This window comes from Onychostoma macrolepis, chromosome 11 (genome assembly GCF_012432095.1).
Source record: "Onychostoma macrolepis isolate SWU-2019 chromosome 11, ASM1243209v1, whole genome shotgun sequence".
Classification (NCBI taxonomy): Eukaryota; Metazoa; Chordata; class Actinopteri; order Cypriniformes; family Cyprinidae; genus Onychostoma; species Onychostoma macrolepis.
In genome coordinates this window covers 1222127-1242282 of record NC_081165.1, presented here as the reverse complement: position 1 = coordinate 1242282, position 20156 = coordinate 1222127, and positions in this window count along the sequence as shown.

Below are 20156 nucleotides of genomic sequence, written 5' to 3'. Positions count from 1 at the left end.
TGCTCAGTGTCTGATTTCACATCGAACTACCGGTTTCCTCCCAATAAGTTAATATACAGCCTATTATGATAATGCTGTATATAAGAATCTTAAAAGAAAGAAGATTTAAATAACAATTGTAATGTGCGTGAACAGGGCTGGACTGGAACAAAAAATCAGCCCTGGCATTTTTGGGTCCTGGTGGCCCACCACCATATATATATATATATATATATATATATATATTTTAAAAATACAATTAAATATATATTCCATTTGTTGTTTTATTATAAAGATGAAGTGCATTAACCATTACATTATGTCAATGTTTCTTAAACTGGGGTTCATGGAGGAACTACAGGGGGTTTGTGAGTTTAATGAAAAGCTAATAATTAATTAATTCATAATGTAAAATTTAGATAAATCATTTTAAAAATGACAACAATGACAACACTTAAAAAAAAATATGTAATTATTAATTTGTTTAACCAACATCAGGGAACCATGAACATGCAAATGGGTTATCAACTTATTACCTTAAAATCTCAGGGGTACTTCAAGTAAATATATTAGGTGAAAGAGGTTAGGCTGGCAAAAAAAAAAAAAAAAAAAAAGTTAAAGAATCTCTCCATTATATGTAAATAAGAAATTAATGTGTGCATTTTAATGTGTTTGAAAGACAAAAGCCTTCTTGTGTGAATAATATGTAATCGTAATCAATAAAAATACTGTTGTTTTAAAATACAATATCATTTTAATACAAATAATATTTTTTTTTTTTTGGAATCTGATTATGTAATCCAGATTACATGTAATCAGTTTGTAACGAGGCTGACGAGACGTGAGACATTCGGATCCAAGTGCAAGCTTTTATTGATAGGCATGGTCATAAATACAGGCAGGGTCGAGCAATGGCAAACAGGTATGGCAGGGACAAGACAAAGAGTAATCCTAGGGCAAGCAAAGGTCGATGATCGGCGAACAGTATCCAGTGGGCAAGGCAGAGAGAATAATCCAGGGAACACGGGCTACAAATCAAACACGGGAAAACACAATCCAAGACAGGCAGGGGAAACTAGGAAAACTAACAAGGGCTCTGAGAGTTGCTACAGCTAGGGGAGCGGTAAACGCAAACAATACTCAGCAGTGAGGCAGAGAAAGTCCAAGGCTTATAAAGCGTGTGTGATCAGTGCAATCAGCTGTGTGTGCAATCAGTGCAATGGGTGATGGGAAATTGAGTCCAGTGTGATGTGTGCTACCGTAGTGTAGTGCAACAGTCAATGTGGTGAGCGAGTGACCTCTGGTGGTGGATGAACGGAAGTTAATAGGCCGGATTCGTGACACAGTTACTACCCAGCACTGTATATGGACCTGGTTTCTCTTTTGTAGCGCCACCAATCACAGCAAAACTAACTCATAATTAGACTACGGGGTTGCTGAATGCTTGAATGTATGGTGGCCGAGAGAGCTCAAAGCGCTGCAACTTCAGAAAACACATGCAAATAGAAAAAGCACCAGCAAATCAAGAAAACATCTTCATCAGTTTGACAACACACGCGATGCAAATGCTCACAACACAAACAAATAAAGAAACGCACTACAAATGTTCACAACACAACCAAATAAATAATTTTATTTGCAGCGCGTTTCTTTGTTTGGTTGTGTTGTGAGTATTTGTATTGCGTTTCTTTATTTGGTTGTGTTGTGAGCATTTGTAGCGCATGTGTTGAAAAATTGACAAAGTTGTTTTCTTAATTTGCAGGTATTTTTTCTATTTGCAGCGCGTTGAGCTCTCTCGGCCACCATATGAATCTGATTGGCTGACGAACATTCTAAGGTGTGCAATTATTTTCAGGGAAACGCACGACGAATGTAGTTCCAGGCAGCTCTTGACCGTATTACATGTTCACTTCGCCAAATGATTTCAGTTATTTTAAAGGTCTTACAACAGCAAAATAACCAAAACCCACAACGACACTGGTCAAACAAATAAATATAGTAAGCAATATGAAAAAAACGACATATCATTTCCATGTTTTTGCCACAAAATTACATTTTATTATGTACGGAAAACACAAACTCTGTCTCTCCCGCTCGCTCTCCCTCACACACGCACAAACATACAGTTTGCACACACGCGAACATACACGCTAATGTTGTAAGCGCCACTCTGACAATTTTATCAGTAACAGTATGTTTAACAACAAACTATGATTACTCACAAGCGATGTAACAACGGCGCTGTTTGTAAAGAAAATTCACTTAAAATTTCATTATTAGTAACGTTAGAGGCATTAGCCGAACACTTTTGAGAGACGTACAGACTCAGAGGTAATTCACATGCTCTCTCGCTCTCTCTCTCTGATAACTTAGTTATTAACTGCAATAAGCTGCCATCAACGTCTCAAGCGTCGTTACTAGGTTTAAAATGACGTTTTCAAATTAGCAAGGGAGGCGTTGGATGAGATGCGGAAGAAATTAATCCTACTCACAATAGCGTTTTAAGTACAAAAACCGGACAAATTCCTTGAAATATATCATCTGATCGATGTCTTGAGGTGTGGCAACTGTAGAATAATTATTAGAAAAATAATGCAGATCGGTGAATGAACCGATCTCCGCTTTGCATCATGCCGCATCACCACTTTTTTCTTTGCTTGGCCCAGCACCCGAGTGATTGTGCAGCACAATGGCTAATACCATGAAAAATAGGTCAGTTCATGCGTCCTCCTGCCGAGCGGACGCCATGATGGAACCATCATGAAGATGGAGATTATACACTCAGAGGGAGAGAGAGTGGCTCCCCGGCGCTGTTGGTACATTGCCAGATTAAAACTGCCCAGCAAGGTGCGGCAAAGTCATCTAAAAGGGGCAAATCAATAATAATCTCTGCAGACAGTGGCAGGGAAAAGATCGGTTTCAGTTCACTCCTAGCCCCAGGTGAAAAGGCTTAGTCTTTTTCAATTGTGGATATATGGCTATAGACAGCATGAGACTGTTTTTTCATCTCATAATAGTCATACCGGCCCGCCGAGGTGCAGATGCGAGGATGACTTGGTTTAGAGCAACTGAGTCACGGAGATATATGTAAAACCGTGACTTTTCTGCAGGAGAGCTGCATTCGCCCCCCTTCAATCACAACAGAGAGGCTAATAAAATGGAACAGCCCAAGGCAGGAGTTTCTGGCTTTAATGGCTCGCCTTTCAAACTTGTTTTCGATGCACCGTGGCACGCCAGCATTTAGCGTAAATGTCAAGTGGCTGGAAACAAGAGCTGACTAGAAAGGTGCCATAGCATGCCGCCAAACGAGAGCTTCGAGCAGAACAAAGCGAAGATCAGAACGAATTTGAAAGAAACAGGTGCCATGACATGGGTTGAGGCATCAGGGTATTAGCGCCTGAGTCAGTGCAAGTTGCGCATCGAAAGGGCGTTCCTGTGCCGAGAACAGACATTTAAACGTGGCTGAAAACAGACTAGGTTGGAAGCAGTCAAAAAGAGCACCGCCAGTGTTTCCAGAGAACAGTGAGATCAGGGTACGCTGTTTGACGGAGATAACATTTCAGCTTCCCAAGCTCCAAATATGGCTAAATGTCAGTGTTACTGTATGTCTTCTGCTTTTTATTCAAGCTCCCACCAAACGGCATCAGATGAAACAGCTTTTTTTATTCCAAACGAAGCGAGAGAGGACTAAAATACACAAGAAACTTAGCGGGGAAGGAAATCGGAGGTGCACTTCACTCACTTCCCACTTTATGGATTTATTGAAATGTATCACCTCTCCACTAAAGCCCCTCTAGCTCAGCCTCATATTCCTACACGGCTCTCAGATACATATCTTCATAAACGTAATGGAGTACGGGGGCCGGGCCCTCGGTGGGGGTGGCGAGCTGGAGACATTATTCACATCTCACAGCAGGTGATTTCGCAAGCGCGCGCAGAAAGCGGCCGACCGCGTGTCTCTCATGTAGATGAGTAGGGCTGCTACAGGAGGGGTTTTTGAAGTGTTTTGATTTCTTTCCCCCCACATATTTTTCATTTTTGCATAATCTTTTTTTTTCTAAACTATCAATTTACCACTCACTGGGTCTTCATTTGCTTTGTGTAATCAGACCGAAAGTTATATTAATGGATTTTAAGCCGGTGCGGATCAGCGTGGCGTGCCGTGGCCAGATGATTTTTCAAGGGATTGAAGTCGTAAGGCTTTGAAAAACCAGCTGCCAGGCACTAGTGATGATCACAAAGATAGAATTTTGAGTCCGTCCACACCTTTAAGACTTGATTAATTCTTCGAGATCAAGATTTGAGGACTTAGACACATTTCTAATGAATTTTAGGATGATGAACATCTTCTGAGAGCCATGAAATTTGTGATTTGGCCGGATATCAATACACAATTTATTCAGCGGCAAGGCTGATAGACTCATCTGCTATCTGCAGATGATTAATATCTAAAAAGCTAAAATCAGAGATGCAAATGTGTAAAAAATCCGGCTAGATGCAGAATACATCCTTTCAATTGGAAATTGAAAAGCTTGATTTAGCTGGATAAATGAGTTCATTCACCGATCTCCTCCGCTACCCGCAGTGAGACTGCCAACGTTCATTTATGCCAATTTCACAATCACAAAAGGCGAGGAATTGCGTGGCCTTTTTAATAAGCCTGTAATTTCAGATAACATCTCTAATGGCTTCCATGGCTCCGGGGGAAAAAAAAAAATAAGGATGAATTAAAGGTTAAGATTTGAGTATGTCACCACAACCATGTTTCCCACCATGAAGATTCCAGCAGAATGACGGCGTCTGCCAGACAGAACTAATCGATGAACACAATTCACGGTGTTCAAACCGCAAGCTGAATGTGTGACACTGTGAATACACTGGAACGCAGATCATTCCTCAATGGCTGTTTTGTCAAAATGTGACTCACATAACAGTAAAATGAAGAAAAATCAGTGTCCTCACATGGGGTTTTCTTTCTTTAACATTCTAGACACATGGCCAGACACCCGTATGCCTCTTCCATCTTTCAGGATTTGCAGTCAGATGCTAAAGTGATGTTGCCATCAGCTACAAATGACTTGGAAGTTCTGTTTGACCGCAAACAGGATGCCTCCCATAATGCCGCACTGGCATTCATCCTCAGCACCAGCAGTCATTAGCAAACTGTCAGCTGCATTCACAATGAGAAACACTGGCTGGACAATCTGAAACTACACACACTCATTCTGACTGTGCAGTAGCATTTTCATTTTCTCTACCAGAATTAAGTGAATGGGGATAATTTTAAATAACGTTTGCTATGTCTAAATCATTTTAGACATACCTCTAAAAATTATGAATTAAAAATATTTTTTTTTAATGTAATTAAATTTTTTAATTAAATTAATAAAAAATAAAAAAAATAAAATAAAAAAAGGCAATTTAGGAATATGCCAGCTGTGTCTTCATTTTATTCTTTCTGCTGAAATGTTTTAAACTAAAAATTTTTCTTTGGAATATTGTTTTAGGGTCAATGACATAAGAGTCCACAATATATAGCAGGACATATAATTTAAATAATTAAAACATGTCAAGTGTTTAGAAATGCACTTTTTCTATTCATGTTTATAGCCATCAAAGCAAGAAGTAATTGCACAGTTTCATTAGACCCAGAATATGAATGTAAACATATTAATTAACATGCTTATAATAAAATAATAGATAGGAAAAAAAACGTGTCATGTCATTAAGCCAATTAATTCATAGGTGCTCATGTTTCTTGTCTTCTTATAATTCATACTGTACAGCTAACAATAATTTCATAACATACAAAAACTAAAATAAGAATAAAGATGGTTAAAATTCCTATTGGCACCTTCATGTAAGTTAACAATGTTAGTAATCATTAACTTTGTCTCTTTATTTATATTATCTTATTCATTATCTGGCAACTTTTAAATATCAGTGTTATAAAGTATAAGGAACTGAATACGTGATTTTTAAGTATAACAATAATAAATATATATATATATATATATATTTATATATATATATATATATATATATACTGTATAAGCTTGACATATTTTTGAAACAGAGATAAAAACATATTGCACAAGCATATTAATTTATTAAAAGATACAGTTTCAAATGAACAGTATAAAAGGGATATCCCTCAGCACTTCTGCCAATCTAAACCTGTATAGTTCTGAGGAAAAATCAAAACAAACACAAACAATAAAAAGCAAGAGAATTTCCTATGCATCTGTTTGCCAACATGCCTGTCTTTGTCAGCTTCTATTAAACCTAGCCACACATGAATAAATACAGGAAACTGATGATTTAGTTTTATAATTGTACTTAACTGTCCTTTCAGATGACCTGCCTCATCTCCTCATTATTGCTTATGACAGATATCAGAGTTCAGTTTCTGTCGCATTGCTGCGTGCGCTCCAGCCAACTGCCAACATATAATTGGTAAATGACAATGACAGGGGCCCAACCTTGTTCTGATGGGCAAATGACCTGAAATCTCGGCCCTTCTGCTATAATGAAATGTTCTGGCCAAACAAATGTACTGCAATAATAGAAATTTGCAACCTGCTTATTAATATGATGAAATTTAAGACCCTGTTGACGATCAGTCCCCATTCATTATTATTAGGTTTGTTATGCAAATAACACAGGGACCAATTAAACTGGCTCATTTCCATGAAAATTCTCTCCCATGCAGCTATAACAGGAGATTGCTGTGGACAAGGCTGAGTAAATACATAACCACTCAGACAGCTGTCAGAACAGATGAATATGCACTGCTAAAAAATAAGCCCTTGAGGAAGAAAGGGGAATTATAATGACTTAACAGAGAGGTCTAGTGAATGTGTTCTGTACAACATGTAAGCAGTCCACATGGCCCATAAATACAGTGTGTGAGGTACTTATAAAAAAGTGCGGTAACACTTAAGATTAGGGAACATATTAAATAGTTGCTTCTTAGCATGCATATTACTAGCATACTGACTCTTTATTAGTACTTATACTAGGGGCTGATGAATTATTGAATCTGATTGGCTAACGATTCGAAGGTTCTAAAGTGTGCAATTATTTTCAGGGAAATGCACGGTTAAGGTAGTTCCAGGCAAGTCTTGACCGCATTACATGTCCATATCACTTCGCCAAACAATTTCAGTTTTTTCAACGATTTTTACAGCTTACAACAGCAAAAGAACCAAAACCCACAACAACATTGACCAAGAAAATAAATATAGTAAACAACAAGAAAAAAAAAAACACAATTTTTTTTTTTTATGTTTTAATATGTGTGGAAAGCATACTCTCTTTCTCCCACTCTCTCTCCCATACAAATGCACACACATACATTACGGACACACACGTGAGCGCTGCTCAGGTGATTTTTATCAGTAAAATAGTTTAGCAACTAAAAGCCGCAAAACACTTCTCACAAGCAGCGTTGTTCTTGAAGAAGATGAACTTACAGTTTCGTTATTAGTAGAAACGCTGCCTAACACTGTTGAGCGACGCACAGACTCAGGTAGTTCACACGCTTAATATCTCTATAGCTTCATTATTAAATGCATTAGTCTGCTGTCAATGGCTCAAGCCTTCTATGTTTTCTAAGTTATTAGAAAATTACACTTGGGATTAGAAGCGTAAATTAATCCTACACACAAGAGCATTTTAAGGTCAAAAACCTGACAAATGTATTGAAATGCAACAATATTTGAGGTGTGGTAACCATAGTATGAGTGGAATAATTTACTCAGGTCCATTGAATCATTAGAAAATAATGCACACCTGAAGTGGTGATGCGGCCACAATGTGAAGTACCCCATTGTAAATTATTCCTTACTTATAAAGCACATATTAGTGCCTTAGTCTGCAAGACCATATAAATCCCTTAATCATACCTAGGCATAACTACAACTAAGCAGTAATTAGATAACTTTAGTTCATAGTGAATATGTGTTCCTTAATCTGAAGTCAAAAATGCCACTGACTGTTTACTGTTGAAAAAAAAAATAAAAAATGGAGTGTCTATTAACACTTAGTACATACAAATAGCCCACCTTGTTGGCAGAGGCTATTTACACTAACTCTGCCCACCAACGTGTGATTGGGATAGTCAACATTATAAAAACGGCTTAGAATCATCAGCTCTAGTGGCGCAGATGGTAAAGTGTGTGCTGTGGTCTTCTTGACGCGATCGACCTAGGTTTGAACCCATCTTTCACTGAACATTTTTGTTTTCTCCCTTTTCAAATCTCATATCACATTGGAAAGGCATTTATTTTTAAGGAAATAACCAAAAGGTTGAAAATAAAGTATCGGGTAGGGTTAGGTGTAGGAAGGGCTTTATTGTAGCAATGGCATCCATTTAATAATTTGAATTAAAATTATAATTTACACTCAATATGTTATTATTGCATACTGTTTTATAATGTAATACAATACTGAAGTGCAGATAATGGCCACTATTTGCAACAAGTATAAATAGCAGAAAATCCTGCTATTTTAACAGTGTAAATAGAATCTCATCCATCGCTAAGAAAATATGCTATTTTCACTTAGTGTAAATAGCCTCTATCGCTATTTACACTTAGTGAAAATAGCCGTTGACAAAAACAAAAACAAAAACAAAAAGCAGTCTAAATTAACCTAAATAAGATGATTTGCTATTCTAAGTTGGCTTAAGATAGTATGGTTATACTCCAAGCCTAGCCAAGATGGTGTTTAGCTGGTTGGTTAGCTGTCTGACAAGCTGAAAAGTGTAAAATCATCAATACAGAACAGTCTGACAGGATGGGAGACCAGCTAACCAAAGCTGTGGTCACATTTACCATTGCCGCACATGAAGTCATTTCAAGAATATCGCAAGAGGGCAAACAGTATTCCACATGGATTTCACAATGGGTTCAAGATGGTTACACAAATTCACATCAATGCCATACAGAAAGCTACTTGGTTTGAAAGTGATTTCTGTGTGAGCTATGCTTTATTGATAACAGCCTTTTTTATTGGACCTTTTACCTATAAAATTTTATCCTGAAATGTGACCACATCTTAAGATGTTCTTATTTCTTGGAATGCCATTTGGAATTGGAACACTCTACATAGGCAGCAACATCAGATGCCACACAAACACCACTCCAATTGGGAGAGTTTGGCTTTAGCATCTTGCTAAGCTAACCACACAACACTCTAAACTGCACAAATATTAGTGAAATACACTTTAAATAGACTGAACTACTTCTATCCATACATTTCAGTGTTGAATAAAATATATGGGACATGTCTCTCACCATCTTGGATTGATTTTTCCCCTGAGCATTCTGGGATTGCCACAACTGTGATGCCTTAGGGGTAATTTACAAAGAACACATTTTTCCAACACAAAACACATTTTGTGTGAACAGCAGTGGAATGGGAAAATAAGATGCATTATTTTAACTTTAGCTCTGCAGTTTTAGAACGTCGTGTCACACACAAGATGCTGCAGAAGACAGGAGCGCAGTAGTCAAAGACGACCATCTAGTGCATGTTTACATATATTCTATAGAAGAAAAACATGGAAAAGCAGCACATGAGAATACAAAAATACATGCTGTGTGAGTGGCCCAATAGTTTAGCCAAAACAAGGTGTCTCAGAAGACATAATGTTATATTTGAGAACAGCCTTTTCTCCAAAATTCACCTACACTGTGCTTTAAAATACTGACTAGTTAAGAAGCTCAGGTTTTGGAGTCACTCTTCCTCTCTCTCTCTCCCACACATATTACTGTAGGCAGAATGGACCCTCCATAAAAGCAAAATTATCTCCTACCTCTTTGCTAAAAATGGCATAGGACACAACATATCATAGGTGAAGTAGGCTACACTGCCAGCACATTTTGAATAATTATTTTAAGTGGTTTCATAAGAAAAAAAAAAACAACAACAAAAAAACTACCACTTACATTCTCTTAAAAATTATTACACAAAGGTCAGGAAGAAACTGGACTAAGACCTTCAAAAAAAGATAATAATAATATTATTAATAACACAGAGGTACTCCAGGAAGTTTGAACTGTATCCCGTTGAAAAGCACGGCTTTGGAAAAGGAGTTGTGCATTATAGTCAGTGGGGGAGGCCTCATTTGCTGAACAGCCCAGAAGAGGCCACCAGGGCTAATGGCAGAAGAGTGGGCCATTTCTTGCAATCAACCAATTTCACACCTGGAGTGGAGTCCAACCTGTCAAGAGCTCTGTTTGGGGTAGAAAAAGGTGCCAAATGTACATCAAACATGCAGTCTCTACAAATAGCATTTAATGAATCTTTTTAGAACAATGTGCTTTTTTTTTTTTTTTTTAGAACCCAGATTTTGCAATGGCCATTATGCGGTGATTACACTGTTTCATAAGTGTAAAGTGTATCTTACCAACCCATAACATTTGAACGGCACCGTTTGGGGTTGGTAAGATTCTTATCAGTAAAAGTCTTTTAAGGCTCAATTTATTTAGAAAATACAGTAAAACTGTAATATTGTAAAATATAACTGCTATTAAAATAACAGTTTTCTATTTAAATATATTGTAAATGTTATATATTTTTGTAATGGCAAAGCTGAATTTTCAGCATCATCACTCCAGTCTTCAGTGTCACATAATCCTTCAGAAAGCATTCAAATATGCTGATTTAATAGGCCTATGCAAGAAACAGTTCTGATGATTGTTGAAAAATTTTACTTTTTTATTTTTTTGTGCAAACAATAAAATGTTCATAGGAAAATCATTTATTTGAAATAAATTGTAACTCTGTAAACATGTATTACAAATGTATACACACAGGCATTTTATTTTATTTTATTTTTTATTTTTTGATCCAGCTGAGAACAAGTGCACTTTATGCATTAAAAAAAAGAAGAAAAAACACTTACAAAAATTGAAAGAAACAGAGAGCAAAATGAGTTAGACTGTGTTACTCCATGTTTAGCTGTTTAGTTTTAAGTCAAACTGTTTGACAAACTGAAAAACTGATATTTTTATTTACTTGGAATGACAGAGATTTTAATTTTCACTTACATAAATACATCTTGCAAGAGCACCTCAGAGTTGGTGGCAACATAAACTGTGAGTTTAAGAATGTAATGAGTTCATTTCTGATTTGATTTATGTAAAGCAGAGACACATATTCACAATGAATCTAACCTGAAATGACAACTCATCTTAATTGGAGGTGTGAAGTGTGCATAGCAAGAGATTGATTATAATATATAAAAAAAGAAACAATACTTGTGGTTGGTGGATTGTTTTTATCCTGTTGTCTGATCTGCATGAGGGCAGACACACAGCGGGACTCATGCTCGAGCATATCTCAAGATGCTCCAACAAAGATCAGTACAGGCACTTGAAATAGAACCGCACAACACATGAACACCTGACTCCAAGCAGCCTTGTGGTCAAAATCAATTCTGGCATGTATGACAGAGATAAAGTCTCTGTAGAAAAGTGAGGAGATACAAATGACAAGTGACGAGCAAGCTTCTGTCTGGACATGACAGATGACTTAACGGCAAGAGACCTCCCTGACAGCTTCTCTCAAACACGTCAAAGATGGAAAACCACCCGGGAATAAGACGGCTGGACCCACGGATAGATTGAGTTGGCCTTTGACATTAAAGACAGAAGACAAGTCCTAAAAAGGAATTAAAGAACAAAGAAAAAAATGTTCAAATGACTCAAGTAAGACAGTAAGCTTTATAAAAATAAAATAAAAAAATAAGACTTCAACAATCAATGGTGTCCCTTGGTGATATGTTAAGTAGGACATTGAGTTTGAAAAATAAATCCCTCTAGTTCCTCTGACTGTATTTAGACTGTTGCTACTGACATGAAGTTGTGCAGACAGATGGGAAAGAAATTATTCACAATGCTAGTGTGAACTCCAGACAGACTCCAAATAAATAGCATGATGTCATTAACAACGTTGTGAAGTAACTAAAAGAAGTGATGCAATTAGCTTAACTAAATTTGTCAGCAGCATGACAGTAGCTTAACTGTTTGGAAAACATTGTAGCTTTTCCTGTAACAAGGTACTTTTTTCCCCATGTGGCTAGATAGATAGATAGATAGATAGATTTAGGCATTTTAACCAATTCACAGCCAGTGTTCACACTGTCATATAAATTTTTGCGATGCCAAAGTAATATGAATTGTTTCACACAGCTCTTTATATATATATATATATATATATATACACACAGATTAAATTACAATAATTCTACAAAGACAAATAGTGTTTTTAGAATGGCTGTTGTTAGAAAAACAAACAAAAAAAAACACCTTTATCAATGCCATTTTCTACATTTATTGCTGTAGAAACTTCATGTGAACTGAAGCATGAAGTTGAAGTTCATAAGACCACAAACAAAACAATAAATATTTTTCTATACTTTTCTCAATCTTTTCAAACTCCCTCTTTATTTCATTTTGTCTTTATGACTGACGCACGGTAGCTCCCACACAGTAGCGATGATGGGCAAATACCAACACCCAGCAATGAGAGTGCCATCAGTTTTACTCATTTTATTTGGTGCTTTCTCAAAGCTTAAAAGGATTAAACTTTCAGCCCAAGGAATAGAGTGTGTGCACAGCGTTGTGAAGTGGCAATCTGTCTGAAGTAGTTTACTGGTGCATCTCCATGCACTGTTTTCTATTCTGCTTGATGGAGTCTGGAAGAACACAACAATCCAGCCCAAACTCTAAAAGGGTGATTATCTTTAATGCCTATATAAAGACAACAGCAAAACGGCTGTCCAAACTCAGAAGGTTATCAGGGTCCAGCAGTGGTTTTACCTAGAATGCAAAGTTCACATTTGAAATTTCTTAAGCCTAATTTATTAGCATCTGCCTTCATAGATTTAGTGTTTGTTATCAGTAAATTACTGGCTAAGTTAACATAAATATGCTATTGGAACATCTTATTGTTTATGGCTTTTGGGCACACCATAAACACTTTTATAAATGTATTTTGCATAAAATGCAGATGTTGAGAGTATTGGTCTCCCCAGAGGTCAGGTGAGGCCAGACAATTTGTATGCAAATGCATAAAACTGCAGCAGCTGAGAGCTTCAACATCAACATCTAGAGATAGTACTGTTACTCATGCATATGAGTAACTCAGTTGAATATACAATAATTATGTAAACTGCAGCTTCCAAAGAGATTATCATTTGGTATTTTATTTTTTGATCAAGTAAATAATGCTGAAAATATCACCAGCTGTACAAACAATTATGATTGCATTTCCATTTGCCTACTATTGTTGCTCACTGTTCTTGGTGATGTTGTCTTATGTGGTGACTTGATTTGTTATGTCTGGTTGAAGGCTGTGTTTTATTGTATATTTTGTTAAACCTTTTTTTTTTTTTGCATCATGAATGTTCATGTTACTGTTTCTCAATGGTTTAAGACATATGCTCTTTATGATGTTTATTTAACATTTAATATTTCATTTAATGTTCGACATTTAATGTTCATTTAACATGCAATTTAAAACCATGTGAGCAAAACATATTTATTTTTTTAAGAAATAGGCCGTCGCTGTTCTAACAATTGTTTAGGTATGTCACTTACTCAACACATTGACGTAATGAATTTGAATAATAAGCTAGTTATTTATATGAGCTAAACTATATAAAAAAATAATAATAAATAAATTCACTGATATCTTCATTTTAAAGTAAATTTAGAAGTATTCCTTTGTAAGAAAATACTATCTAATGATCAAAAATCTCAATAGATTAGCAATGTTAGAAAAAGTTTAAACTGAAATCACTTATCCAATGCACTCCTCAGATGCTAATGCATACAGAAAGGGGGCCAGTTTAGTCTCTATTTTGGGCCAGGGCACCAGGTGGTTTAGGTTCGAGAGGCCTTCAATGTTTGTGCAAAAAGTATAATAATCTATCTGTGTCAGCTGCCATTTTGATTCCAAGAGCAGCAAATACATGACTGCAGTCCAGCTTAATGGGCATAATGCTCCACCGCTTTGCAAATTCATGAAACTCTATCCCAGGAAAAAATGTGATAGACTCTTGGGACACTGCTAGAAAAGAGGCACATTTTTTCTTTTTATTGCTGCTGCGCTCAGTGCAAAGATGGAGGTCAATGGAAGTGAATATAGCAGATTCACTTTGCATGCTGATTTAGGTGGCTCCCCCGCCGCGGGGCCTTAGCGGTGCCTTCCCCATAAAAGATTTCAATTTGTGGAGCGAGAGACGACGGGGGCCTAAAATAATCACGCTTGTTCCGAAGCCCTTAAGCTCATGTTATGACGAAGGCAAACTGTCAACTGCTAAATAGAAAAACATTATAGTCTTTCTCTTCGGAAAATGCACTTGTCATTTCATATAGGGGACACACGTATCTCCCAGCCGGCCACAAAACACTATCTGTCACTTTCGCTTTGCTAGCACATATCTCTTAAAGTATAGAGAAATAAGGCGCTATATTGGCTGCTATTCGGGTCATGGCTCGACGCCGGCAGGGATTCTGTTCAACCCCTCCAACCTCAATTTTTTTTTTTTTTTTTCGGCGAGAGCATGGAGGTTTGAGCACAATCCGTGATTACAAGGATTAGATTGGTTTAAAACCAAGGGTGCCCAAACACTTTACTCTGAAGGGCAACATTCATGCAATTTCAAATCTCACTGGAACGTGGGGGGACGAAGGGCTTTGAAATAGCGTGCTTGAAAGGGGCCTGGTGCACAAGGGGGCGCTGGCAGGGGGGGCAAGGGGGGGCAAGGGGAGACCTGGCACTGACGCCGTAGTGATTTCACCGTGAGCACAGCCAAGTCAACTGTGAATAATGTCATTTGGAAGTCCGGGGTGACGCAGGGTTCTGGAGAGCTGCCGAGAGCCTTGCTCTGCGAGCCCCAGATGAACTTTCAAAAACTCACTGAAGTCAACGATGCATTTCAGCTCTTAATTAAAGGAAAGCACACACTTCTAATTAGTCTAATTCTGGGTACTAATTTGAGGGGTCATTAAGGCGCAGGAAACTAATCTCTATCAAAACCTGGCAAAGCCGTTTAGAGCGACTGGTTACGGGTGCTAGACATGAATGCTTATAAGGAGTCTGAGCCGACTAAAGGGCTGGATTACCACTCTGACAGATAGTGATACAGCAACGTGGTATCACCACAAGGCACAGATGAGCATTTAGCCCAGGCTGCCATGAATTTTTATGCCTATGTCTTCATGAGAACCACATTTATATGGTTAGAATACAGTTAGACTCGCTGAAGTTTTGCCACTTTTTCAATAAAAAAGTACAACTTATAAATAAATAATAATTAAATACACTCACATTCGAAAGTTTAAGGTTTTTAAAGTGTAAATAATTTATTTTAAGTATTTGAAAATGGTCTATTTTGCTCAACAATGCATCTTTTAAAAAATATAGCAAAAACAGTAATGTTGTGAAATATTGTTTAAAATGTGGTGTATTCCTGTGATGCAAAGCTGAATTTTAAGCATCATTTCTCCTGTTTAGTGTCACATGAACCTTCAGACATATGCTGATTTAGTGCTCAAGAAATATTTATTATTATTATTGTTGAAAACGGTTGTGCTGTTTTTTTTCTTTTCTTTTTTTCAAGATTCTATGATGAACAGAAAGAGAACAGAAGAACATTTATTTGACAATGTTATTTTTTTGTAACGTTGTAAATGTCTTTACTGTCAATTTTGATCAATTTAAACATCCTATTTTACCTAGAAAAACATCACACTTGAAAAGTACTGTAAATAGGGCACAAAATGCAATTTCATATTAACTTTAAGTGCCTTAGTGAAGAGCATAATGGTGATGCTTTTCTTTTCTTTTTCTTTTCTTTTCTTTTCTGGAGATTGTATCAGCAACATTTTACTTAGTGTTATTTCTGTTTGGAATTCACTTTCATACTGCCGTTCATTTGGCAATACAGAAATCAGAATGAAGCTATTATGATGTATTTTAAATGTCATCTCCTAGTCAATAACTCCAGCTAAATTCCCCTTGCTTAAAATCTGCTTCCCCAGCTTTCAAGCCATGGGCTGGTACATCAGAACCACATGGCTCTCAGAAAAGAAAAAAAACAACCCCCCCCCCCAAAAAAAAACAAAACAAAACTACAGTCTGAAGATAATAGCCAAACCAAACACGTCTGGTATTCAAAAGGGCAAACCCCCCATCAGAATGAGTGTCCAGCCATTGGTTGCGCCTCAAGCCCATCTTTCCACTGCAAGGCCCTTTGTAATCGCCATCATTAGTGGAGCTCACCTGTTATGTTCCCCATGCCAACCTTGATTAAGACCCAGCGAGTGGCTGAAAGTGGGTGTATGCGCCAGGATGTAGGGGCTATTCATAACAAATGGGGAGACTTGGACCAATTCGCAGCCATCCTGCTTCTCTAACAGACGGGAAGAGACGGACCAGCCTTGTGTTGTGTAGAGTGAGAATTGGGGACGATCCATCTCTTCCAGCTGAGCCAATGAAATGTAGAAACCAAACCAAAAATGGACAGGATTGAATGTATTGGGGTAGGTAATGAGAGCCTGCAGCTACTCACCAACATTTGAAAGAGAATTGTTCATTACTTCATTTTAAAAACAGAAATAGTATGTTAGTACTTATATAAGCAACTATCCTGAGCAGTAATATAAAAGGCGGTATAGATAGGTAAACAGTTCAGTCCATTTCACATCTTTAAAGGTGTGGTCACATTTACTGTTGCTCTGGGAAATTTAGTGGGTGAACTTGAGACATTTCCATAATTTTTTTGCGAGAATTTTGTTGATGGCGAAAAAGTCATACACTGATCATTCTGCGCAGCGCCGCTTCAAGTCGAACACACCTGATGATTCTATGCTTCGATAGGAGGAGCCCGATTCCACTACCAATCTCACAGTCGAATATTCGCTGGGTGTTATGATCATGCCATTTTGGCTATATGGGGGTGCTCAGTGTCTGATTTCACATAGAACTACTGGTTTTCTCCCAATAAGTTAATATACAGCCTATTAAGATAATGTTGTAAATAAGAATATGAAAAGAAAGAAGCTTTTAATAAATATTTTTAACGTGCGTGAATAAATCCAACCACCCCTTCACTTAATCCAACATCTTGGCGGCAAAGATTTAACAAGACAGAATGAAAGACTGTATTTATTCGATCAGGTAGGGTATAAGTGATTTCAAAATATTTCAGCCGGTTTATATATATCGTGTATATATTATTTATCTGGTATAAAATGCATTTGAGTTAAGCTGCAGTAAGCGCTTCATTGTAGTACTAAGGTGATTATCTCTTCAGTGCGCAGCGCGACCAGGAAACAATTCAGAATATTAATAACTATGACTGGGACTGTCATATACATAACATTATAATAAGAACACTATTATAACAAAACACTGTGAATTTTTAGAGTTTAGTTGCCGCGTTTCTGTGCGTTGTTGCGTGAAGAACGCTTCCACAAAAGGAGCTCATTCAGAGCCGCGCAGACACGTTCATGACATTTGCATTCGGGACATTTTTTTGCAGATAGCCTATAAGTGTTAATATTGACGTTATGTTGTATACATAACGAACCGTATTCTATTTGAGATAAATGATGAGTTAAATCCCATTGATTAAAAACCTGCAATCAAATGTTCATCTTCAGCGCGCGCACAGCTCAATTGCAGAACATTAATAAACTGTCATATAAATAACGTTATAATGAGAGCAATGTTGTAATAAATGTTGTGAATTCTTAGGGTTTCACTGACGTTTAATGTTAATATTTTAATTAAAACATAAAACATTATTTTTGAATCTGCGAGGCGTCCGTAACACATTTTCCCTGTGTTAATGTAAATAATTATGACTGTCCAATGTCTGACTTGACTCTTGGTAGTGTATTTTGCCCCAACACCAAACATATGATTCGACTATCAGTCGACTATCGGTAAGATTCGAAAATTCCAATTCGACTATGAAAATCACACCCCTACACTAGACAATGGACAACTGAGCGTTTTCGTTCATAAAATTGAGTTAGTGTGACCACACATTAAAAAATGCTACAGGTAAAGTGTCTACGATATTTGCAATATGTTGTTCGCAAAAATCTTATTTCATCAAATTATATAGTCTTCTAAATGGTCACCATTAAGACAGATGCCTTTTTTTTTTTTTGTCAGAATAATGGTGTAGTTATGGTATCTACCAGCAGGAGCTAAATGGCTGATGCTAACTAGCCAAACATTGCCCCCATGAACAGAAGTAAGCCAGAACAGACTGTCACCTCTTCCTATTTTAGTATGATAAAGTAATTAGGGAAGTAGAGAAAACAGGGGCCTTTTGCTCTGCATGGTGACAGAAGGACCATGACCATGATAATGAGTTTTTGCATTATTAGGCAGTAATGAATGGGACACACTGATTCGCCTCCATGTTAGCCTCAGGCAAAACAGCTGGATCTGTCAGTCACACCGATGGGGAGTCAATCGAGGCTTATAACCTCAAATATTCCCTCTTTTTTGTGATGGAGGCTTTTTTATTTTTTTTATTTTCAAGCATCTTTGAAAAGCATACTTGCTGAATTGCATTGATTATAGTAGCAAATGAGTCCACAAGCAAATAAATAAACAAGGAAGCATAAATGTAGATTTAACCCCCGTGGGTTGGAACATATTTAGTGTGCTAAAAATTATTTTCATCCACTGGTTGCATTATTTATTTGCATCTTGTGAGTCTGAATGATAGCTTAAGAAAGGATGCAGCAGACTACTACTATCTGGTATAGTGAGATGGAATTTGAATTAGAGTGTTCACTTCTACAGGGAATTGAATTAGATTGAAAGGAAGATGAATTTACTCAAATTGAATTCAATGATGTTCACAGGTACTGCATTCTGGTAAGTTAAGTGTTCTTCCATCACGGTCCACAAATGTAAATTTATGAAAAAATGATGAAATATATAAACTAATTAAAAACATGTACATTCAAACGTGTTTTCTTTCAAACATTTATGGTCTGTCTTGAATTCCTTTCAATTATACTTACAGTTCAAATTTTAACTACAATTCTGTATCCTATTTGCTACATCAATTCAACTCAGCAATGGAATTGGGATTTATACAATTTATAATTACATTCTAAATGGGGCACAACCTTGAAATCTACATAAACATTTGATATAAATGACCAGATTTTTCATTGTGGCAGCCAAATAGTGTTTATTTCTGTTAATAAGGCATAATTAGCTTAATTTAAAACAAAGGGGAAACATTACAATGACTTTATTTAATTAAATTGCAGCACTATTTTAGCATTTAGTGCCTTGGTAAACTGGATTGCATGTGGTTAATAAATAAAATACCATTTTTTCTACTGCATGAAATGAAAAAAAAAAAAATTCAATAAATCTGAACTTTTTTTCCCCAAACTTCTCCTCTAGCTGTTTTGAATTGATGCCCCTAAATTATTGTTTGAGCTGATGTCTGTAAATTCTGCCTTTGTCTCTGCATTCTTGCATCATTCAAAGGCATCAATCATTTGCACTCATCCCTTTCTCTCAGCTTTCGCTCTCTCTCTCACTTCCCATCAACGACTGGCAGACATCAAAAGAGAACGCTAATGACTGAGAGAACTGGAGGATGGAGGAAACAGCTGAAGGGGACAGCAGATGGATGGAGAGGTGTCAAACGTGATGAGCAAGGTGCAGCTGTGGTCCTCCTCTTTTCCCAGCTGCTTGGCGTCGTGGGGTGAGGCTTAGGTGACCCCTGAAATATCGCCCATCTGACACCATGACCTAAATCTGTCCTGACTGGCTTTATCTCGACAAGTTACTAGAAGGTTTTGACATGCACTGAGACACAACTCAGCAGTTAGGACACTGATATGACTGATAATACGACACTTGTCTCTGTCTACAGAGATGCATCTATTACACTGGCAGCGGTTAGATACTGAAAGTAAAGGCAGCTTGAGTGGCACACACAAATAAATGGAATGGTGGAAATGCCAAAATATTCAGCAAAATTCTATTTAATAGACCTTAGTCACAGTAGATTAATTAATTAATTAATTAATTAATTCATTCATTCATTCATTCATTGTCCCAGCAGATATTAACCAGTATGTAAAACAGCTGAGAAGCATTGAGCCAAGAAA